The sequence below is a fragment of the Dermacentor albipictus genome, chromosome 2, assembly GCF_038994185.2.
Source record: "Dermacentor albipictus isolate Rhodes 1998 colony chromosome 2, USDA_Dalb.pri_finalv2, whole genome shotgun sequence".
NCBI lineage: Eukaryota > Metazoa > Arthropoda > Arachnida > Ixodida > Ixodidae > Dermacentor > Dermacentor albipictus.
The window spans coordinates 143,209,502-143,233,878 of record NC_091822.1 but is presented as its reverse complement, the minus strand read 5'-3'; the positions used below and the strand labels follow the sequence as shown (position 1 = coordinate 143,233,878).

Sequence of the window (24,377 nt, the reverse complement as noted above, 5' to 3'; positions counted from 1 at the left end):
TTCTTCTTCATTAAATTTCTTTTTATAGCTCCGCGTTCTAAGACATCCTGATCTAGCTTCAAAGAGTAGGGCACTGCCTCTTGAGTTATCATAAAACGCTTCCTTCCTGATCTGCTGTTTCCAGTATCGATATAGTTCCGTTTCCTGTTGTACAGCGCCACCTGTGGTCGCATACTTTAGTTCACGACGCCACCGCTACGCTTATTTCCATTGCACTGTGGAAGGTACAGTTTCCCTTCTCTAAGTTTGTATAGGTGTTCTGTGGTTGCACCCTTTGTGGTGTATATTTGCTACACAACGATAGTCGTCATCTGCCTTGCCCGCATTTCCTCTCTTTAACGCTGCGAGCCCGGTACTTCCAAGTCACGAATGGCATGCGTGTTATCAGCATGACAGAGCATTTTCGACAGGAAAGTAAGTAGCGCAGCGTTTTCAGGAAAGGAAATGCGGGCAAGACAGATTAGGATTATTGTTATGTGGAAAATATACGCCCCGAAGGGTTTAATCTTACCTCCGTATTCAGTAATGCAACTTGACTTGAAGCTCATGCTTGACTTGATATAAATGACGCCTGGTGCGAACGCGCCGAAGACGCTAATTGCGTTTCTTTTAGTGCGTTGACGACAGGCGTCGTTTAAATCAAGTCAAGCATGGGCTTCAAATTAAGATGCATTTCTGAATACGGGGGCTAGAGTGCATTGTGTACATTTTTATCACGTACGCGGTGGTCCTTTTTGGAAAGGCAAGATGCGAGCGCGTGACCTGTGCTCTAGCTGCTTAGCAAGCGTCTGCTGGACTCGTTCCCCTCCTAGACGGATACGCAAGGAGCGGGGCCTAAGCTCTTAAGCAAAATTACACTCTTTACGTGGTATCTGTCTCGTCCACATTTCCTTTTTTTTTAACGCGGCGAGTCCGATACTTTCAAGTCACGAACGGCATGCGCGTTATCAGCATGACAGAGCATTCTCGAGAGGAAAGGCGACGCGGGCAAGACAGATGACAATTATCGTTGTGTGGCAAATATACACCACAAAGGGTGTTCATTTGTTTAAGAGTGTACAGCGCGGCCTGTGCTGCCAGCAGACCGCACCGCAGACTTCGAAGTTCCAATATAGTCCCTGTAGTTGGCAAGTGGTCCCAGCGCGTTTTTTCTTCAGCACGCAGCTCTGGCTTGCTGCTTCCCCGCGTAGCGCGAATAAGCCTCATCATGCAAAAAGGAGGTGAGGCGTGCAGTTCGTGTTGTCCACTTCTCTACTCCGGTGTCCTGTCTGCACGCCTCGCCTCTTTTTTGCATAACGAATCCTTACCAACTAGCAAGGCTTTCTGTCGTTCGAATAAGCCTGGCCTGATTAGGAGCGGTTTAGGAAAGAGCGATGCACTCGGGTCAAAGTTTGGCGGTGGCAATTGTGTATAATCAATTATCTACTTACAAAAATAATTAATATATTAGGCCTAATTAGTTGTATGATGGATATGCCTGTATAATCAAATACATAACCAATTCATTACCTGACGCAATGTTTAAATAATCTGCCATCTAAATAATGAGGATTAATCGCTTCTAAGTACCCTAATTATTCTTGATTAGTTTAGATAAACAGACTTACTCCTGATTAGGCTAACGCTAGGGATTAGGCTAATTAGGGTGAGTTAACTCACACTAATTCGGTGTTAATTAGCCTCACTATTCGTATTTACCTTCAGTTAATCGTCATTGCGACTAAGTAATATTATATCAATTAATGTAATTAGTCTGATTAATCTTTCTTACTCCTAACACCGCTTATGTACTCGCTATCGATGTGCAATGTCTATCAATGTCTATCATCGATGCGCAATGTCATTTTATCCCGATTGTATCGCTTCCTTCGATCCACTACACTTCTGAATTTCGCTTTATATCATCATCATCATCATCATCGTATGTACTTTATTTCTCGTCAGAGCGAGGGGAGACTGGGACTAAAGGCACGAAGGCCTGACAGAGGTCCCGGACCCCACGGTTACAACAGCGGTTATAATCAGTACAAATGAATACACATGGATCGCACAAGAGAGCATAATTTTAGTAACAAAAACGATTACAATATTTGTTCATTGGAATCAGGAAGCCGCGTAAACATTAGCACAAATGCTATATATATGCACTCTTTGTTAGGTAATACTTCCCTACATACAGATGCAATAAAATGAAAATGTTAATAATTAGTGAAAGCAAATGTCATCGGCGAGTAATAATGCACTAAGCTGTCTTTTGTAGGAGCTTTCCGAAGCACTAAAGTTTAACAATTCTCCTACCTTGTTTACTATTTCTGTTGTCTGATATATTTATGTCTGTTTACCATAATTTGTTCTTGTTTTCGGTAAGTGTCTGGCATGGCGGTGCAGTGAATAACGAGATATTTCAACGTTGTCTTTTTTGATGAATAATTTTTGTTTATGTATGGTGATCAGAAGTTTCTTATAATATATTCTGTCTGCTCGATGAAGGGAGTAGCGTTGAAATAATGGAGCTGTTTCAAGGTCCACAAAACGGCCATGGTAATTGCAGTATGTACGAAGGATTCGTTTCTGTAAAAGAATTAACTCGTAGTTTGTTTTTGAAGTTGTTCCCCAAACCAGGACCCCGTAGTAGAGTTTAGAGTAAAGGAGGGTATTGTATAACTGTTGTTTGAGCCAAAGCGGAATCAGCTGGGTTATACTGTTAATGACACCGACAGATTTAGAAAGGTCATTGCATAGCATCCTTATATGCGAACTCCAAGATAAATGTTCGTCAAGCCATACGCCTAAGACTTTTTTTCTTGGACATGGTTCATCGCTGTGCCATTGTAATTAATGTTAATGTCCTTGGGCATGTTCTTGTTACGAGCCCTGAATAAAATGTATGTTTTTTTTTGCAGTATTTAATTCAAGACTATATTTTGCACTCAACCAAACTGATAAGCGATTTAGATACGCATTAACACTGACAGAAAGTTCAGAAGTGTCAGTGGATGTAAAAAACACGTTGGTATCATCAGCATACATTGCCAAGTCAGGCGAGCCGGGTATTCGTACAATATCATTTACATAATTTAAGAACAATAGTGGGCCCAGTTTTGGGCCCGGAGGTACACCCTGTTTTATAGGCAAAATTTCAGAGGCAATATAATTTATCTGAACAAATTGGTTTCGATTCGTTAAGTAACTTCTTATTAAATCATTAGCGATGCCGCGTATTCCGTAGATTTCTAGTTTATGAAATAATATTTTATGATCGATCGAGTCGATAGCCTTCCGCAAATCTGAAAAAAGGCCAAGTGTAATCTTCAGTTTTTCGATGTTCTCAATTATTTTATCCTTGACGTCTAGAAGGGCTTGCTCTGCTGACTTACTTTTTTGGAAACCATATTGGTGCTTTGAGATTACATTGCGTTTAGTCAAGAAAGACCACAGCCTGTCAACCACGACGCATTAGAAAAAGCTTTGAAAATAAATTTAAGGCCGATATTGGTCTGTAATTTGAGACGTGATCATTCGCACCACCTTTATGGATTGGTGTTATGCGAGCGGTTTTTAGTGCATCTGAAAAAAATTTCTGAAGATATTGACAAATTAACAATATAAGCTAGAACGGCACTTATTTCGCTTGATACATATTTGATCGGCTTCGGTTGAATTCCGTCGGGTCCTGCCTAGGCTGTTTGGAGGAGAACGAAAGGGCGAACGCCCTAGCTCGCGCGCTAATCAACCGAGCGGGGCACGACCAATCGTCTCATCAATCCCCACCCTTTACCTTCATGCCCCTGCCGTCCAATTACAGCGACCGACTCGATATCCAGCGACTCAACCGCAGGATTTATCCTCCGCCTCACAGAAAGCTCAGCACTGAAGGTGCCGTAGCTCTCCGACTTATTCAGACCAACACATTTCCAAACGTACACAGACACAGTAAAATGCTCCCACAAACATATCGCGACATCTGCCCCTGGTGCTGCGACACACGCCCTACACTCTTTCACATCTCGTGGGGATGCGGGGGCAAACCTCAACACTTAAAAACGCCTAGACGTCATTTGAGCGGTGGGAGGTAATCGTAGCGGGAAAGCCGATTCATAAGAAATTTGTATGTTGGAAAGGAAAATGTCGAAAACTTCGTTAACATCACTTTCATTGTAGACCGCCTGCCAGTCTATAGCTACAATTAATTCCTGAAAGTCTTGTAACAAAAAGTTATTTATTTTTCGCTGATGACAAGGTGCCCGGGTAGCGCGATTTTTAGTGCGATTGGTAAAGGAAAATAGGGGTAAATGGTCACTTATATCACTTGTAAGAACACCGGCAAGTACTTCATCTTCATTTAAGTTTGTAACACAGATGTCAATAAGGCATTCGTTTTCCGTCAATAAAATTTAGCACTCACTATACATGGTCATAAAAATAAATCGCAGTAGCCATACGCAGTCATGAGGCATCCTCTTATAGGGTTGCGCTGCTAAGCACGAAGTCTCGGGATCGTATCCCGGCCACGGCGGCCGCATTTCGATGGGGGCGAAATGCCAAAACATCCGTCTAAGCGCAAACCAAGAACTAGTCGGAAAGAACATGGCAATAGCTCAAAAGAACGCCAAAGTCTATTACGACAAGAATGCGAGGCTTTGTACGTTTGAAGCCGGCTTAATGATGAAAGCGGAAAAGTGTAGGACCCCGGGGGGTCAAAGGTCGCGCCCGCGCTTAGTTCGCGCTGCGCGCGAGACGTCTCTAGTTTGCGACTGCGCCTCTTCGGATGGCTGGAAATTATTACTGTGCTGTATTACAGCGATGTAAACACGAAAGCGTTGATGCCACCAGTGAAATTCTGCCAACTCACAAGAAAATGGTACGAAAAAAGCAGACGACAGACATGGATTACCGCGGTGTGCCGAACGAAATAGACAACCGGCAAATGAAGCGATTTCGTTCATTGATCACTCGTGAGTGTATGATGGATTTTACATGTAATCCACATGAATTTCACGATTACTGGTTATGTAATGCTTTTGTTCAAATAAAAACTTTCGGTTGTTCGACCAGCGCTTGTCCTGTCTTCTTTCTTGTGTTTCGTTTGTGTGTGCGCTGCCCAAGAACGGAAACCACTTCTGTTGCATGCGCTAGCAGTGGCCGGAGTTCACGCGTGCCCAGAAATTGAATATGTGCACGATGCGTTGAACATGACCGGAGTTCATTTTCGCATCACCACTGCACCGATAGATCGAGTTACTGGACAATACACTCGCGTCTTGGTCGCGCCGGCATTGCTGAAGCAGAAACTATTACTAATACTTTCAACTTACGTCTCTTGAGCGCTGTTAAAAAATGGCCAAGCTGTTTACATTGCTGCCTCTAGTATATATTGGAGCGGACGTACTAGTTATAGCTGTGTGCGCATGTCGTATTTGTGCTATGCGGCGATATATTTTGTTTATTTCCGCACAGTATCGATGGAAGTCCGCTGTCGCCAACAGAGACAACACGGATATGTCGCAAACAACTTGTGGGTAACTGCAAAAAATGACTTTAGCTAACACGCTTCATACGTGCCGACAATTTTTTTCCGGCGGCACATACGATGTCGTTTCCAATTACCTTCTCAGTGTCACATGGCTAAGCAGACGCTGCCATTTCAACGCATTGCAGCCATAAAAATAATCGTCAAACGTAGCGATCTTCTTAAAGGCGCATAGAAGCGTGTGCATCTCAATCGAATAGAACGTGGCTACTACCCTATTCCTTCACCTTCCCCTTCCTCCTGGGAGACTTCGCTGACCAGCTCAGACCCGCAAGAGCAGCGACGGCTGATCCGGCGGGCACGCGGAGTGGCGCGAGCCAATGGGGCCCTGAACTAAGGGCTCCACCCTGCGAGGAAGTCACCCAAACTCATGATAAATAAATGTTCTCTTTCTCTCTCTCTTTCTCTCTCTCTCTCTCTCTCCACGCACACACACGTAGGCACACACCGCGCGCGGTACGAAATGTGCCGGCAATCAAGGCGGCGCGAACGAGGGATGCGAGAGGTGTACACCCGCTAGTTGAATTTTGCCCCGCGCGCGGCGCTCTCACGTCGGTGCGACAGCGCCGCCTGGCGGTGCCGTTGTTGTCTATGCAAGTTAACATTGTCGCGTACTTAATCATGTAAATAGAAGAACAGCGCACGAAAAATCACCGACGATGTAATAAAAATGCATGAAATGTACATACCACTGGGTGTGTATCCATGCATGCGCGCCACTATAAAATATGTGCCCCAGGGGCCAACGGCCATCTGCCGCTCTTCAATGAACCTTCTTTTTTGACGTCAACTTTCTTTTTTGACGTCACTGAAAGTATCACAACAACGTTACATTACACCTTGACATTCAGGTAACGCGAATTTCCTTGCAAATGAGGGCTGGCGTCAACGTTGTTTTTTTTTTTTCGGTTCGCAAAAAGCGCGTTCTTGGCAAATATGACCTTTAACATTGCGTTTGTGCTCTTTAAGGTCTTTGCGTAGAAGTTATTGAGCTAAGAGGCTTTAGCTGCTACCGAAGCGGTTCTCGATTAACTGTTTTGCTTTTCTCGTCAATCATGCAGTGACAAATTATTTGTCAGAAGACAGCAAAAATTACCAGAGTAACTGCGGTGGCTGGGAACGGTAACATGTACAGGCTTGTGAGGGCATTACTCGGCTCCAATACGAATGGGTCCTGCAAAGCGTGCATGGTATCAAATTTTGTACAAGTGGTGTTTCACCTCACACGTGGCGAGACATTGTCAGCTCCATTAAAGAACAGTCAGTAGCAGGGACTGCGTCACCACTGCCGCTGGCAGAAAGGGCTTTCTTCGTTAAGAACGTATTGTGCAGTAAACTGTGGTTTGCTGCAAGGGTAGCTCTCCCGCCGTCACCAACAGTACGAGTAGTAAACTCACTTATTTTCTCATGGTTCTGGTTAAACAAGTCGCAATACGTAGCGCAGCAATTTTTGCGTCTGCCAAAATCCAGCGGAGGATGGAGCTTGCCGTGCATAGTTACATTCGGCAGGCTGTTGTGCACTAAGAGTACATGTGATCTACTTGATGATGATGAGTACCCTGGTAGGCCACTGCTCCTTTATTGGCTGGGCCATTACCGTCGAACGCTTATGCCGCAGAGTACAATCAACTTGCTTCCGACGGCACTAACGCCAGCACCGCACTATGCGGCGGCTGCGCGCTTGCAAAGCCAGCTTGTACAACTAAGAATTACAAAGTGGCGTGCGACACCGGTTTCCAGGCTTTGTGAAATGTTGTTTGAGACAGCTGTACCTCCACGGACAGCTACTACACAAACATGGACAGCTGTGCTTTCACCTGATTTGCCCTCTCAAGTGAAGGATTTTCATTGGCAATATCAGTGAGGAATTCTACCTACAAGAGACAGGCTTGAACGCTGGCATATGGTAGCGAATGATAAATGCATATATTGCGCACAAACAGAGACCGACGCGCATGTAGTAAAGGACTGCGTTGTAGCACGCACCTTCTGGAAGCTAGTTGCAAGAATATTCGGAATATCCATCGTGCGGCCACCACAGCGCCGAGATCGGTTTGCGAGTCTCGTCTACTACAGCGCTAGCTACATTTTGTGGTGCTTCCGTAACATAGCAGAACGATCTGGGCAGTCAAATAGAGCAATGTACCCCAGAATGCGGAAACTACGGGTGATAATATGGGGTCATCTTGAAGAACAGTTGTTCAAACTCGGTGAAGCCGAGTTTCTTCGCCGCTGGTCTACGCGGTACATAACCGTCTCCCGAGGCAAAGTCTTTCTATATGTATACAGCCAGAATAATGCTCAATTCTGTTGCCTGAGTTCAGACTGTATCTGCATGTGCCCCGGGTATCTTTCATAAATTCGAGGCTGACAATAATGCTTTTGCGTGGATGCGGTAATGAGTTTTGTTGTTGTTGTTGCTGTTGTTGTGTGTGGCAAAGCCAGTGTCAAGTAGACACCATTTATGATTTCATTTGTTAATCTGTTTTGTTTACATCAAGTATGATGTATTACATGTGATGTACTTTATATTGTACTTTTCGTTCATACCACAGTTGTAAGCGTGCCTATGGGTCAATAAATTTCCTTGTCAGCATTACTTCATCAAACCATGACGCCGAAAGCTCAGCACCTCTACAACAGCATGACCAAGTGCGCTGCGCGACCTTTACCAAGGTGCACGGAAACTGGTAGCGAAGTTTCCATAGAAGCCCGCATGTCAAGAAAATGGCGGCTCGTTGATACCATCACCATCTACGTATTGTGGGGACAACTAACAGCACGCAAAAAATAAAAAAATAATAAAAAAGTGACGTCACAATCGGAAATGGCAGTCACGTCGAAATCGTATGCTGCTTAGCGCGAAAGTTTGAATTTCTTTAGCGTTCGGCATTTTAACCCCTACGCCAGCAGTTATTTTTTATTTGAGACTGAGGCGAGCTTGTGACTCGCCTCAGCTGAAACGTCAGCGTGTCTTTTAACTATACGAGTGGCGTATGTCTTAATGTAAACATAATTAGGCTGTTATTGACGGCAAGTGATCTAGTAGCTTCCTTAAGAAAGTGAGCGAATAGGATGGAAATGAATGACACTGCCACAGTGGTTTCAAAAGCAACTTCACTTTTATTCGTCTAGAGTAATGCAACCAATATAACTGACCAAACACAACATATTTCCATGCATGAAAAGTACTATGGCCGTGATGTCTAAAAAAAGACGTAATGTATAGCAACATATGCGGATCATTTTCACAGAATCATTCGTAATTCCTCGCGACACCATCTATTCATATACAACCGTTACCAGACAAGACAACATTGCCCCACACTATCATTTAGAAAACATTCGACTTAATAATTCTGCTACCCCTCGAACACTAAAAAAAAATTACCGACGATTACGCTACTTCCTAATGCGAAATTTGAGCGCAGCAAATAAGCTGTTTCACCTTTTCGATAGATTGAGGCAAAGAAATCGAGCAACACATGTATGCGCTATCACAGAATTTTTTTTTATTTTTCACACGTTTCACTCGACGGCAACGATGAGCCTCCGCTTCGGCGGCGCGAACTGCAGGGTCTTCTCGGCGGCGGCGATGAGCTTCTGCTTCGGCGACGCGTACTCCTGGATCATCTCGACGGCGGCGACGGTAAGCTTCTGCTTCGGCGGCACGCACCTCTGGATTCTGACGGCGACGGCGCTGGGCCTCTGCTCTGGCAGCTCGTTTAGCAGCAGCAGCAGCAGACGGAGGACTTCCATCGGTCGTCTCGCTCATGGCTCAGAAAGAACTGGCAGATAATTTCGCAGTGGCGAACGGCAGCGGCAATTTCGGCTCGGGCGGTGCACATATACAGATCCGCCGCCACCGATCTGGCTCTCTGATTGCCACCGCACAGGGCGAACGGCAGCGGCAATTTCGGCTCGGGCGGTGCACATATACAGATCCGCCGCCACCGATCTGGCTCTCTGATTGCCACCGCACAGGGGTTGCATTGGAGGAGGAGCGAAGAAAGGAATTAAGTTCGAGCCGGCGCTTTGACAACCGGAGACTCGCAGGAAGAGGGGGGAGGGGGGCGGCGTGTACACCCAGCGGCAAACGATGGGGGCAGAAGCGCGCGCAGCAAGCGGACAACACGATAAAGGGAGGAGGGAAGAGATAACAGCGACTGACTGATGCCGCTGACGCCGATAGTGAGTCAACCCCAGCTGCGGAGTTAGTTTCAGGGACAACGCCGCCGATGCCGACACAAACAATATGATACCCTCGCTTCCGCAGCGCTAAGAACCAGGTCTAGCCGTGGGAAGGTGGTCACGTATTCGTCGACGTGCCGGGGCCTACGTGAAATAACCGGCGCGTCGGCAACTGAAGAGCACCCTATCCGCCACACAAGAACAGGGGGGGGGACCCTTTCCTCCTCTTTCTGCATGGCGGCGACGGTGTTCTATGCAGTCACGTTATCTTGACTCTCTAGCGGCGTCAGCGGCATCCAGCGGTATCAGTCGGTCGCTGCTAGCGCTGGGGGGATGAAAGGGGGGCGGAGCTGGTTACGAGGCCGACGACAACGCCGACGACGACGCGAAACCCAGGAACGGACGCCAAAGAGCTGCGCTCTAAAAAATCATGGGGTTTTACGTGCCAAAACCACTTTCTGATTATGAGGCACGCCATAGTGGAGGACTCCGGAAATTTCGACCACCTGGGGATCTTTAACGTGCACCAAAGTCCAAGTACACGGGTGTTTTCGCCTCTATCGAAATGCGGCCGCCACGGCCGGGATTCCATCCCGCGACCTCGTGCTCAGCAGCCTAACACCATAGCCACTGAGCAACCATGGCGGGTCCCTCGGACATTAAGAGCCTGTGTTACGGAGAGTAAACGAACATAGCGCGACGTTTCTTAGTGGAGCGTTCCGCCTTTATCGTTACGACGAGACAAGCGCGTCGGATACCGCAGCGTGAACTTGCGGGATAACAATATACCGGCGCTCACACGTTTCGTGGATGAATGCCGTGCGCAAGGTCACGCAAAATTTGGAGTGGAGCCCACGCCACAGTTTGAACAAACACGCAAGGAAATAAAAGAAACTCGGATTAAACGGCCGCGTTCAAGTCAGCAGCGCCATTCCGCATGGCATAGGAGGTGGTTCGCACAGCCTTGCCAAGTGTTGCACCGAACCACCGGTTGGTAGGCGTCACTAAGAACGAACTAATAAATTGTGAAATAGAAATAAAAAACTAACATTTGTTGTTTTAGAAAAGCAAAAATACTTGAAACGGAATATTTACTCGCATGACAGTATCCTGATTAAAATTTTCGCGAACGAGACCAAAACAATCAAGCGAAACCAGCAAGAGCTGACACGAACAGACGTTCATATTTAAAACAGTGCCAAAAAACACGGACAAGGGAGGACACAGGACGAGCGCTGTCCTGTGTACTCCATTGTCCGTGTTTTTTTGGCGCTGTTTTAAATATGAATGATCCGTACCAACTAGCTCGCACCCAAACACTTCTGAACGAACAGACGATAGTACGAAACAAGCGGTCCGGCTGCGATCAGACACAAAGTACGCATCGAGCGGTCGGGCGGGTCCGCATGACACCCGTTTCCCGCGCGCACGTCACTGGAGCGGCCGCTCTCATTGGTCTCCGCCGCTCTCGGCTCGCGTCCTTCATTTCGCGCTCCGCGTTCGCCCTTTTAGCTTTCGCTGTGCTCGTTCGCTCGCTTACGTCGCGGCCGCAGGAACGAGAGCTGCGCTAGGGCCCGCGCACTAGGGGAGAGAGAGAGAGAGGGAGATGCAAATGAGGGAAAGGCAGGGAGGTTAACCAGACTTAAAACCTCCGGTTTGCTACCCTGCACTAGGGGAAGGGAAATGGGAAGTAAAGACGGAAGGAAGAGCGTGACAAAAATGAAAGCGCGAGAAAAAATTATGAAAAGGGATGAAATGGGGTCAATATAGTCTTTCTAATAGGCCACTGTCACGTAGAAAAGTCAACAAAGCCCTGACCGACTTTTGCTGCGACAACAGTTCACGTCGGCATTCCAAAACTGACTGTTCTGAAAGTGGCCTGTCGTCAAGGCGTGCCAACGCGGTCGCTAGTGACAGCCGGTGCACGCTGTATTGAGGACAGTGGCAGAGCACTAGGGCTTTGTGACGATGGCTACGAGATGGCGCCAGAGTAGGGCTCGTCGTCTCGCTCTGTCGGCGGTGCCTTCTGTGAATGGAGCCCACGCGTGACCCACGTGCTGGCCCCACGCGCTGGCACTCGCGGTCTCTAGATTAGCGAGGCAGTCGCGCAACACTTCGCTCGCGTTTGTAACGCGTCGCACGAGACCGATTCTTCGCACCATATCGCGAAATGAGAACACGTACAGAGCTGCGCTCGAATTGTGCGTTACGGAATCGTCGGTGATTTTTTTTTTGTGCTTCTTGAGCTGATTCGTCGGTCGCACATGTGTCGGTAAGTCCTTGTCCTCTGTCTGTTGTAATTATTTTTATCTTTTCAATGCTTCGTCATTCCTATTGTTTTAGAAACTAGCTCAATTTTCGGTCATGGCCCATTTCACGCAACATAGCGCGATGAGAGCAGTCGGTGGCGGCAAGTGTGAACACACCCATACCTCTGCGTTCGCCGTCGATGCACAGCAAGCAGTCATGTGCCGGATGCAGCTACAGTTGGGCAGCGCGAGGAAGCAAAATATACCTTAAAAAGAAGACTGATACACTGATAAGACGTCAAAATGGCGACTGTAAATCTGAGTGCTCGCCTTCGCAGCCAAAGCTCCGGAGCCGTTGCAGCTGCGGAGGTGAAGACAGGCAATTCCCATGGGACACTAAGCTCTTGCGTATGAACGGCCCATTTATTAATGTTAGAACTGCTAGACCGTAGCGAAGCAGCTACGGAAATCAGTGATTGAAACGTAGTAAGCGTTTTTTTTTTTTACGTCACAGATGAGCTCTAGGTGATCGCCGTGGGACCAGTTGCCGTCACAATGTGTCACAATGCGTCACAAAGGCTCTCGCTTTCATTGCACACCACCATGTCCCCACTAGCGCTTACAGTCGGTGCGAAAAGCGCCGGCGACCATGCGCTTCGTGTACCGCGTTTCAGTTGCTTAGCACTATGCGTACTGTTGCCTAGAGACCACGAGTATCCAGACTTCCCGCCGTTCCATCTCGTGGGGCCGCGATGAAAGACGATAGCACAGCATGGCCGAAACAGCTTCAGTCATGTCTCACTAACTGTTTGCGCACCCAGAAACGCAACATGTTTGATCGGATGTCGTTTCACGTGGTATTTCGGCAACGCAAGACAGAAAAAAAAAGCGATGGAACGTATTAAATCAACTTAGCCGGCGGCAGCGTCCGCTGAGCCTGGCTCGGCCGTCAGATGGCATTACATTCGTGGCGCCGCCGCATGAAGGCGCCATCGGTCCATATTCATCCCGCGTCCAGTGCCTATATTCTAGTACACTGTACCTATAGTGGCACCCGAGCATAGTCAGAACACCAGAACACCGTCCGAGAAGTTCAAGCGCTAAGCAAAATCTTGCTGTCGCTGTAAGTTCATCACCTTTCGTACGAAACTGACATGTTTTTTTTTTTCAATTTTGCACTGAGACTGCTGTAACGTTCAAGTCCTTCTGACGTCAATAATGACGTGGTATAGCAGTATATTTGTGGTGTTTTATGAAAGCCACTTAGAGCTGCTACCCTAGGTTTTCTAGCTCAGTTGGCACAGAGACTTGTCAGGAAAAAGTGGTGGTGGCTGCCCGGTTCGATCTTTAGACCATTACGACATTCTTGTTTTTTTTTTTCTGCAAAGATTCTTTCTTGCTTCAGGCTTGGGCTGCTCTCAGGCGACATTTTCCCTTAAGTAGACCCACTCTCGTGCACAGATGGCACCGTCTGTACACTAACGACTACTAGCTCACTAGCACTACTCCTCACTGGTTTTGACAGCTCGCCAACATCTTGGGTCGCCCGCTCAGTTGCGGATGGAGGTTTTTGTTTACCCCTAGCTACGGTGACAACGAGGATAAGTGTACTCCATAATTCCGCCAGTCAGAGCGGAAAGGGAGGGGGAGTCTTCGCGAACAGCAGACAAAAAAAAAAGGCTGTGGTTTAGGTAAGGTTAAGCCCAGGATGCGAAGCATACTAGCCTTTATTTTAGTTGTTGAACCACTGTTTAGCTTGGTGAACTGCTGTTGCTTGGCTATATTTGGTTCGGCTAGACGAAGAAACAACTCATGCGTTACTCTGCTTCGCCTTGGACGCCCCGCATTGGACGCGGTGAGCGTCGAGCAACGCAGCGTTCGGCGCGGCAACGAAATGTGTGCCTGAGCAAGCGACGCACGCCTGAGCCTTAGAAACAGCTCGTTTCTAAGGCAACACCGCATTCACTAGAGGCGCTTTTGTACCGCTTTGAAGCATCGTACTCGTGGCTCAGTAAATAAAGAAAAAAAAAGTACTCGTGGCTCAGTGGTAGCGTCTCCGTCTCACACTCCGGAGACCCTGGTTCGATTCCCACCCAGCCCATCTTGCAAGAGTTGAGCCAAAGCCACTTCTCCTCTGTCGTGACGTCACGGTGTCACGTGGTTTCAAGGCGACACCGCCGCGCCTGAGGAGCTGGGTTGAGCTCTCGTAATATGCTTCGCATAAAAGAAAATCTTGACATTTGTTTGAAACAGAAATGTTTCGTTTCTCTTTATTTTCTTCCTTCCTGCCTACCTTCCTTTCCTTCCTTCCTTTCTTTCTCTCTTCCTTTCTTTTTCTTTCTTCCTTTCTTTCTTTCTTTCTTTCTTGCGTTCTCCCTTACCAACGATTATTGGGCAACTCACAGCCGCGGAACGACTTACTAAACCCGGAGGCTCCGAAAATGAAGACGTCCCAGGGCGCAACTTGGGGCAACCGTGCAGCAGCTGGGGCCAAGCTTGGGCAACGCTCGCATCGGGACCCTTTCAGTCTTATTTCTGACACTCCCGGTGAAGCACGCTTTGCGGCTCCCTGCGGCTATGGTCCCCGCTCGCTTGTCTTCTGGTGCAGTTATACACCCTCTGCTTCCCCGCTTCACCCGGAAAACCCTGTTCCGGTCCTCATCCTGGCTCCTGCGCTGCTGTGTAAGCGCGGCCGTGTGCGTGTGAGCGCGCTGCCGGCTTGTATCTCGGAAGGGTTTTATTTTCGGAAAACAAAAAAAAGTACTTCGTTGCTTGTTTATGCGCCCCGTCATGAGGCCCTGAGAGGGAGAGTGAATGGCTACAAGGACGCGGAGCGCGAACAACACGGAAGCTCGAGTGTTTCATGCTTTATTAGCTGAGCGTGATTAGCAACGCGCAAATGTATTGTCAACAAAGTTTGTCAACGAAGCTTGTCAACAGTGGTGGTCACCAAATGTTCTCAACAAACAAAGGGCACAGCAAAGGTTTCAGGTTTCGCAATAAGGGTTTTTATTGGCGTATCGGTGATCTTGCGGTAATTGAACAATGCGAAAATTTTTCAAAAAGGTTATCAATGAAGTTTGTCCTCTTTCTGCTTGCTGCGCTATACTGTTATACAAAGGACAAAAACCGACAGACGCACATGTGAGGAAACTTTCAACTGCTTATTGTTCGCTAGTATACACCTCAGATATATACACTAAGGGTGACTGTGAAATAAATAGAGAATACGAAATGAAAGACGAGAAAGAAGCCAAACAACGCACATCCAATTTAACAATGACAAGTAAGGCTAGATATAACATCCGTCTGGGAGTTTAAAGGCTTTTTCTCCCAACACCACAGAGGATGTGCTAACGGGGCTTCCCGAGTCATTTTGAGCATGAAAAACGCTTTAAAAATTTCACGTGCTTTTTTAGATCTGCATCGAGCCAAAGCCTTGGTTTCTTTGAAGGTAGCCTTCCAGCTGCATCATGCGCAATGCGTCGGCAAATGCCCTGGTGACTGGAGCATTTTTGTCGCATACCTGTGTTCTCATAATTTGATATTAATACTTGATATTAATAGAGAGGCCTGTCTGGCCTATGTGCGATTTTCCGCACGTGAAAGATACTTGTACACAAGGTTGTCAACACATTCCAAATACCTGTTTTCTTTTACAAGCTTTAATACGCATTTGTTCTTGTCAGATTTTGTATCGTTATTTATTTTTTTGCATAGGCCTTACATCTTTCAAGGAGCTGAAAAAAAAAAAAACACTTTGGCGCCGTGCCTTTCGCCAATCTTTCTTATGCCATGTGAAATATTACGCATATAAGGTGCGACAGTCACCTTCTTATTCTCACCGTCCTTTGTAGTCACGTTATTTTTGTTATTTAAGCCTCTTAAAACTTTTTCCGCGATGGACATTATAAGTGTAACGGGATAACCACTGTCCTTAAGCTTCGACGGTGACCTGCCCCTACACATTATCGTTGATGCTGTGGTCACATGATGATTTTTTGATGGCTAGGTTAATGCTCGAGTTCCTAATTGCTCTTTTTATTAACTTGTAATGCCCTGAATCCTAAGGGAGCAGACTTTTTTCGCTCCTCGTTTTGTACTTCAAACCCGTGTCAGTTGCACTGAATCTCAATTTTAAGTATTAGAATTTATTTTCAAATACTGTTGGCCGTCTCGACCCTAACAGAGAGGAGTCTTGGCCGTAACAGGCCGTAATTGGAGGCTATCATGATGTGGCATTTCTATTGTAAACTGCAGGCCTTGGTGTGCCCTTGTGAACATTTCCACACTTACTGTTTCAGTAACGTCTACGAACTGGTCATATGGAAAACAAAGAAGAAAATCATCGACATAACGGAAACATCCGGGTGCTCCAAGGCTATGTAGCTTATTTTGTAATATCCTGTCCCCCTTAGCTAGAAATATGTCGCGCAGCAATGGAGCTAAAGATGACCCGACACAGATCCCTAATGTCTGTAAAAACACTTGTCCCGGCCTGAAACATGACGAACAGCGATTGAAGGTATAACCTTAATAGTTTCAAAAAAGGCATCAACACTCAATCTGCTTTGGTTTTCGAACCTTACTCTCCCGTAGGTGTCGATACATTCTTCAACAAATTACATGGCTGCTCCTTGTGGAACATTGTAAAAAAGTTCTTTTGCATCTATGGAAAGTCACTTGACTGGTTGTGCTCTACTGATGAAGTCGACTACTTCTTCCTCTTTTTTGTCCTTCGTATAACAGCATAGCGCAGCAAGCAGAAAGATGCCATAACAACTAGCCTAAGTCAAAGCTTTATTGATGTTTGTTCACAAAAGTTGTTAAAGAGGGCAGAACCTAACAGAGGTCATCAAGTATTCTCCTCACACAAAGGGCACCAACAAATTATTTCGCGTTTCATGATGAGGGGTTTTATTGGCGGAGCCAATGTACTCAACGTCCATGAGGCAATGGTGGGGTAAATCGGTAGCACGAACTGCGCTGACTCGGCGGAATTGGCGCAGGCACCTCCCACCAACAGCGAGGAAGAGGTTATTATGTGCAGTGAAGGGCCACATCCAAACTTCCGTTGCATTAAACTTGTTCCTGCGCATACTTCTGGTTACCAAAACGCGCGCAAATACGTAACGAAATAACCGCAATGAGAAGCCTGGGTGCGTCGCGTACTAATAATTAAAGTACAGGTTTCCGAACCCAAAGGGTCCAGAGCTTCGAAGTGACTTTAAACACTGAGGTTTCTTTAACGCACAGCCTAACCTTATCGCACGAGTGCTTTAGTGCGCCGAGCGCTTGTAAGGTCGGGTAGCCGATCACGTGACTCGGTAAGTCCGTTACGCTCGGAGATGTTCGCTCGCGGCGGCGCTGACGTCGCCGCCTATAATGTGACGTCATCCTACCCGCGCGCCTATGTACATGCGACAAGAGCAGCGCAAATGGCGACGCCTCTATACATGAGAAGCATAAGTCGATGGGGCACGACGAAGCCGATGCGGGTCTCCTTCGCCCTTGTTTACCGATGCTGAGAAAACCGAAGCGCGCGGCGGTGCGTCGAAGACGCGGTTGAGGACGAATCGAAAACGTCGAGCAAATCGCCCGCGTCATCAAGGCTTGCCTGAAGGGAAAGTCTAGTAAAAGGTTAGAGCAGATAGGGAATGCACAAGATATGAAGACGTAATCAAAGGCATGTCGTTGAGCAAGGAGTAGGTAAGGAGTGCTGAAGAGATGGAAATGATAAAGGGGGTCATCTACAGGGTGTTTCGCGTAATTTGAACCAAGAATTTAGAAACAGTGGTAAACCGCATGGTAGGTGAAGTCAGCGGCATATGGTTTGCCGTCATGCCGCTCTCCTTAGAATACATTTTTTTTTATATTCCGCTTAATTCTTAGTTCATTAACTAAGATGAATTATGCAAAAGAAGTTAATATCCACTTTAGGGCCAAGTGCATTTCGTTGCGTTGCGTTGTAGAGAATGTTCAGACACGACCAATCCACTTTCTTTTTTTTTCTTTCTTTTTTCGCGGCAACGTACATGCTACGTGGTGACTCTTCTCAGTCTTAAAAATGCGCACGAAATGTGAAATAAAACCACGTGACTGCATCCATGCGGTATTGTATTGCAGCACTCTGAACCGTGCTTCGAGCGAAAGGACCGTGCGCGTGGACCGTGGCGAAGTGAGCAGCCGCAGCCATGGGCATCGGCTTCACAGTGCGTCAGAGTCTTTGACGGCTCGAGCGGTTCTTAAAAATAATGTTTAAAAAAAAATACTCTAAGCAGCGCCACATAACGGCGAACCATATGTCGTTGGTTGCATTCAGCTGCGGTTAACCACTTTTTCTTTTTAATCCTTGGTTGAATTTACGTGAAACACCCTATAAAACGTGCGAGCACGTGCTTGGGGCGGGGCATGGAAAAGTGAATTGCTTGGCGCAGTACGCGGCACCAGGTTGAAATGTGTCTGTTGCTTTTTTGGGGGTACGTAATGCCGAGTAAATGGCTTTTGTTATCCCCTGCAATAAAACTAGAAGATTGGCTGCTAGACAGCTTGTTACGCGTAAATCATGAAGCAATAAAAGTTCCAATTAGGGCAAAAAATATGACGAGAAGGCAATAACCGAACCCTTTTCACACTGGCTAACAAAAGAACGAGGAATGAAACGTTTCCTACTAATAACAGAGCAGGCGTGGTTGGTGCAGAGGAGCCCTAATTGCCCTAATTTTCGAGCGCCAGGTGCAATGCGCATGAACCAGCTGCGCCCCCCCCCCTTTGGTGGCTATACTTTCTCGCGGGTGTGTACTGCGCTCTGCTAAGCACGTTGACGTTTCTGAACTGTCACTAGGCATGGGAAACATAGAGTTCATTCGTTGTGCGTCAGTGTGCTTCTTTTCTTTTCTTCTGCTTGTCATTCTGCGCCCCATATATGATAGCACCACAGTCATCTTCATCAACATCATCATCATAAACAGCATTACAGTACTGCATTCACTTTGCTGCAGTACATTCCCACGATTTTTTCAGTTTTAACAGCTTAACTGGGGGCGCGGGGGAGGGGTGCGGAGCGGGGCGTAAGCCTTCTTGCCTTTACTGCAGTACTTTACGTGCCGTCGGTATTGATCTCCTTTCTCAAGCCGTAATCCCTCAGCCCACCTTCCAACTTCGTCACAGTGTTCGAAAAAGAAAAGGGCAGTCCGCTTTCTGTTTGAAAGGTCAGAAGCACCTATATATATCGATGCAAGTTTGAAGATTCACACACGCACTCATCTACATATGGACGCGCGCTAGTACACGCAGGCGTCTGCGCTGACGCGTACATGCACACACCTCAAAGAGGTTTCCCGCCGTTGTTCATGGCTAGCTTACACGTACAGCACCTCTCGGGTTCGACTAGAGAAAAAGAAAACTGCGGCAAGCGCTGACATTTGGGAGCCACAATATAAAGGTCAACGCAGACTGCAAGCTTGCGCCCAGACCGACACCGCTCAAGTGTGATGCAGATTCTCTAGGGATCGCGCATATATATATATATATATATATATATATATATATATATATATATATATATACATATATCTAGAGAGAGAGAGAGAGAGAGAGAGAGAGGGGGGGGGAGGGGCCTGCAGCATATACTCCGTGGCCTCCGTATCGCAAGCTTAAGCCTGCCCAGAACCGGTAGGAGCACGTAGCTGCTCGTTTTCGCGGCCGACCTTCGCGCGACGATGGCATCATTTATGGAGGGCGCCTATTTGTTTACCGGACACCCCGAGCGGCTGATCCTCGCGACTCCCTCCCTATCCCGCTCTCGGTCTCCTCTTTATCCTCGCTTCTTTCCGAACGCCACGCCTAGTGACGGACGCTCGCGCGTGTCCCTTTATTATGGATGAGAGGCGGGACGCCGGCTGTGCCCTGCGTACACGCGCGGTACCTCGTGCCATGCATTCCACGGTTTACCCGAATAGCAGAGGGAAAAGACTTACGCAGTAGAACGGGAGAAATAAAATCGGCCTTACGTATTAATATCGTCGAACCAATATTGGTTCTGCATTGCATGGCCAGTAAGAGGCCAATATTGGCAGAACATTGGATGTCTGTTGGTGCACTTTTGAGTTCTTATGTTAATTTAGACGTGTATTCATTGCTTCACGAAGCGGAAGTAGTGCGAATCTTCCTTTGCTTTTCGCTACCTCTACTTTAACAGCGAAAGCTATAGCTACGACTAGTGCAGCCTGTAGAATTAGTTGAGTCAGCGCAGGGGAGCGCATTAGGTCGAAGACTCGAGCCGAGCCGAGAGTTCGGGATCTGGACCGGGTTTAGCGTTTCTAGTGCTAACCGTATTGCATTGTTGAAGAGAGCTGAGAAAAACGGGCAGGGAAACACGCGGGACTACTATTCTCTCGCGAAAACATTCCCTCGAAATTATTCAGTGCATAACTGTGAAAAGAAGAACTTCAAGTCGAGCTGGTCTGACGCTTAGAGGTGAGACGGAGCAAGCGTCATAAATATGCGACGCCCACGATACTGGCACTTCCTCTGGTGAGTTTGTAAACAAGTTCGTCGTAGCTGCTCGCGGCTAATGATAAATGTAGGCATACGTTTCCTAGCCCTGATTCCACCCTGATATCCTGCTTTCACATTTTCGTTACAACAGACGGCGCAAACAACTACAATATGCTACGTTAAGTAACTACAACGTATCTACAAGAGCAGCGCAACCAGAGACCAGGATGGAAACCAGCTCGTGCCAAGCCCAGATGACGCGTCTTCGTATTCATTTGTGCAATGTCTGTTTTCCGTCTGTTGCATCGCAACACCATCATCTCATTTTTCTACACCACCTATCGGCGCACATAGAAACTGTGGCTGAGCCAGATGCACTCGAAGCGCTCGTTCGGTTGTTTTCGCCTCAGAAAACAAATCACGAAGAATACTGACAGCACACCCCTGCTAATCACGGTAGACGTGCGCGGTCGAAGTAAATTACACACTGTGAGAGGACGTCTGTGAAAGGAAGTTCGAGCGGTCACTCAGACGAACGCGCTGCTGATCACGCTGCGGGTATTCTGAAGTAACTTTCTTTACTGACGCATCGATAGTGTCACAGAAACTACAGGCTTGAAGAATTTCTTCTTATGAAGCAAGCCAAGAAATTAGGTGTCTAGGCTACGTCTAATGTTGGCAAAGAAACGTGCGAAAAGCGTAGTCAGCTTATTTAAACTTTTTCTCATTTTTTTTTTTCGTTGGGTGAGAACCGCAGGAGTGGATCGACTGTACAGGAGTGAAAACTTTGTCTGTTCATCAAATCGTGCATTCACGCAATGTTTGTGCCGCAGGGCTCGAAGAATAATTGTCGTCTGATACTGAACTTGTAACGGAAGTCAAGGTGCGCTGCAATTCGTGCGTTGCAGTAGCTAATTTTATTTATTTATTTATTTGATACATACTGCCGGCCTGAGTGTCAGGCCTTGGGCAGGAGTGGGTATACATGAAACAATACAAGAATAAAGGAATACATTGGTACAAAAATTGCTTATCAGCACCATGCTAACATTGCGCGTAACAGCACTCGGGACTGCGCATAACAAAGTGAGCATTCGATATCACAGCTCACATATATAAAGCAAGAAAGAACACAAGTGAAACAATAAAAGAAAAAATTCCGCATAAACAGCATTCCAACGTCGCGCATGACAGCACTCAGCACTGCGCATAACAAAGAGTATTCGATGCTACAGCTCAGAACGAACGCACATAAAAAACGCATGAACAAAAGACGCTTGATAAACAATGCAATTACTTATCGCAATCGGTCAAGCCCGCACATGAAAGACGAAATAGTGGGGCTTTCGACCACCTCAGCGTGCAGGTCGTTCCAATTACGGATTGTACGCGGGAATAACGAGTATTTAAAAGCATTCGTTTTGGCAAAATATTCACCGACTTTCCTGGAGTGGAATGATCGAGTTTGCCGTCGCTGTAATGGTTGAAAGTATAAATTCTTATCTATTCCTAATTTATAATGATATAGTAAATAGAAGAGTTTTAGTCCTTCCGTCCTAATCCTTTTATTCCTTCCGTCCTAATCCTTCCGCCATCTCATTTCCTGCGATACGCACGTGACTCGGTACTCATAGAAAGCGGATTTCAGGCCCGGAAAGAGAAGCGAAGGTCAATGTTTTCATTATTTCGTAGATTGTGGAGTAATCTACATGACATTAAAAGTTGTTTATGACATTTAAGACCCATTTGGAGCCAGGATATGCCAGCTGTGGAGACGAGTGTGTAGCCCTCCTGGAACTGGTGCATTTATTGAAGCATAAGAAGCTTTGCCTTTATAGGTAGCACATTGGTGATATTCTTTTTTATTCCTGGGATATTCGTATAAATGTATTTAAACATTTATACGAAACTATATTTCAGTTACTCACATATGCACTGTAAGTAAACACGATACAAAACTCAAAGGTTTAGGTGTATAATAATGATGAGGTGTATACGGGGCGATCATCTTTAAGTTTCCCGGAATTTTTAAAAATCACCTGTTGCAGATAATGTAATTCTAGTCACTGAGCAAGATTATTTAGAGAGGCCAATATTATTATTTTCACAATAATGCGAAACACTTATTCAACTATTCAACAAGATATTACTAATTACCTTCTTAATTAATTACTTACGGCGCATATTGCAATTGACCAATTGTAGCTGGTGAGATCGCAAGACGTATACACTTTGAATGAATTACCAGAATGACCTCACTTTTGTGATATGCGCCTTTAAACTCACCGTTAAAGTGCACTGTTGTCCCACTTACTTTTTAAAGAAAACGCGGTTTGTGCATTGAAGCAGACAAGTGACTTGAATGCCCATGTATATCGTCCTGCACTTTCGGAAATAATATCTCGAAACTTGTGTCATCGCAGAGATTCATTTCAAGCGTACACGTCTTGTAAACGCACCTAGTACAATTCGTAAATTACACTATGTATCGTAAGGTAATTAATTCAGAAGTTAACTGGTTGAATATGTGTGTCGATTTCTCGTGCTGGTAAAGTCCGCCTATTCGAATAATCTTGCCCAAGGAGAAAGATTACGCTATCTGCCACAGGCGATTTCTAAAATTTCCGGCAAACATCAATTTTATCACCCCGCCTAATAATACTATGGTCCAAATGATAGGTGAATACGTTGAATACTGCAGGAATTTGTTAAGAGAAGCAAGTTAAAAGCGCATGTGTAGCAATTCTAAATGGCAGCATTATAACGACGAAGTGTTTTAGTCTCAATGCTGGTGACAATCGTCTTCACTGTTCGCAGCCTTGAACAGTATATTGATTGCCTAGTATTTTTTTAACTCGATGAAGCGGGATAATATTGCCTTCTGAGCAAATTCATACCAGTATAGATTGATAAATTTTCTTCTTTTCCTTTTATCTGTGACGCCGCATCTTCGTGACGTCACGCTCTGCAGCTTTTATGAGAACCACGGCCGTGGGTTGGAATTTTATCCGGAGGGGGGAAGGGGTGTCCCTAACTTGACCGTACACGGAAGGTAGGAGGAAGAGGGGAGGAGGGCTGGGAAGGCCGCATGCTAACACAGAAATTTGGGGGGAGGGGGGCACGTTGCCCGGTGTGCCACCCCCCTGGCAACGCCACTGTTCAGAACATCGGCACCGTAAAAGTAGGTCAGCGGCACCAAGCATGTAGCACTCACAAACAGCTTTGCGTGCAGTGCGGTCGCTAACGGTTTGGGGCCCGAGAACATTTGTGGCAGACAGCGTTTTCCTTTTTCATTTCTTCACTTCTCTTCCTGGTATGTTCATATTAACTGCCTGCGTTAGTAAATAAATAAAAAAAATGTCATGGAACGAAAATCTAGTGTGAGCTTCTTTTGCCCACCTCTACTATCTTTGTCCCCATTCTGTTCGCAATACTGCCTTTCCCTCTCTCTCTCTATCTCTCTTTCTCTCCGTCCGCAGTAGCTGAAGCGCAGAAGCAGTAGCGCAAAAGTTGCCGGCTTGTTGTCGTCTGCAGATAACTCGCCACACGCGCCCTTTCCGGCATACGTCGCGTGAACTGTGTATGGGCGTGGATCCTCCCCTGCTTACTGCGGCACTATAGTATAGAGGCGGCGAACGCTGCATAACGCTCAAATGGCTTGCGCCGCCCACAGCGGGCGTTATAAATTGCGGTGGCATCATTGTCGCGCGAGCATATAAAGCAGACATTCGCGTGCGCGCAGGCATAAACCGCCGCGCTTTTTTTTTGTCTACTCATCATATGCGGGCCTCTGCGTTCCCGAGCCTGCGTGTTACCAAATCCCGTGGCTCTGCTGGACGCCGTTTATGTGGAAATAAGGGATGAATAGGGAATAGAGGACGCAGCATATGCTCGAAGAATAACCGGAA

At 46.6% G+C, this 24,377-nt stretch overlaps 1 protein-coding gene across 2 annotated transcripts in view; it reads left to right on the top strand.

The window, feature by feature from the left end:
- Positions 1–24,377, top strand: part of Hk (potassium voltage-gated channel subfamily A regulatory beta subunit hyperkinetic) — an 85,959-nt gene that overhangs the window by 30,555 nt on the left and 31,027 nt on the right. The window contains exon 1 of one of the 2 annotated variants that reach the window (XM_070534040.1): positions 11,908–11,993. The exons of the other annotated variant lie outside the window; for it this stretch is intronic. The gene's annotated coding sequence lies outside the window, so the exon portion shown is untranslated. Of the gene's footprint in view, positions 1–11,907; positions 11,994–24,377 lie in introns of those variants that run through there. 2 annotated transcript variants of the gene reach the window in all.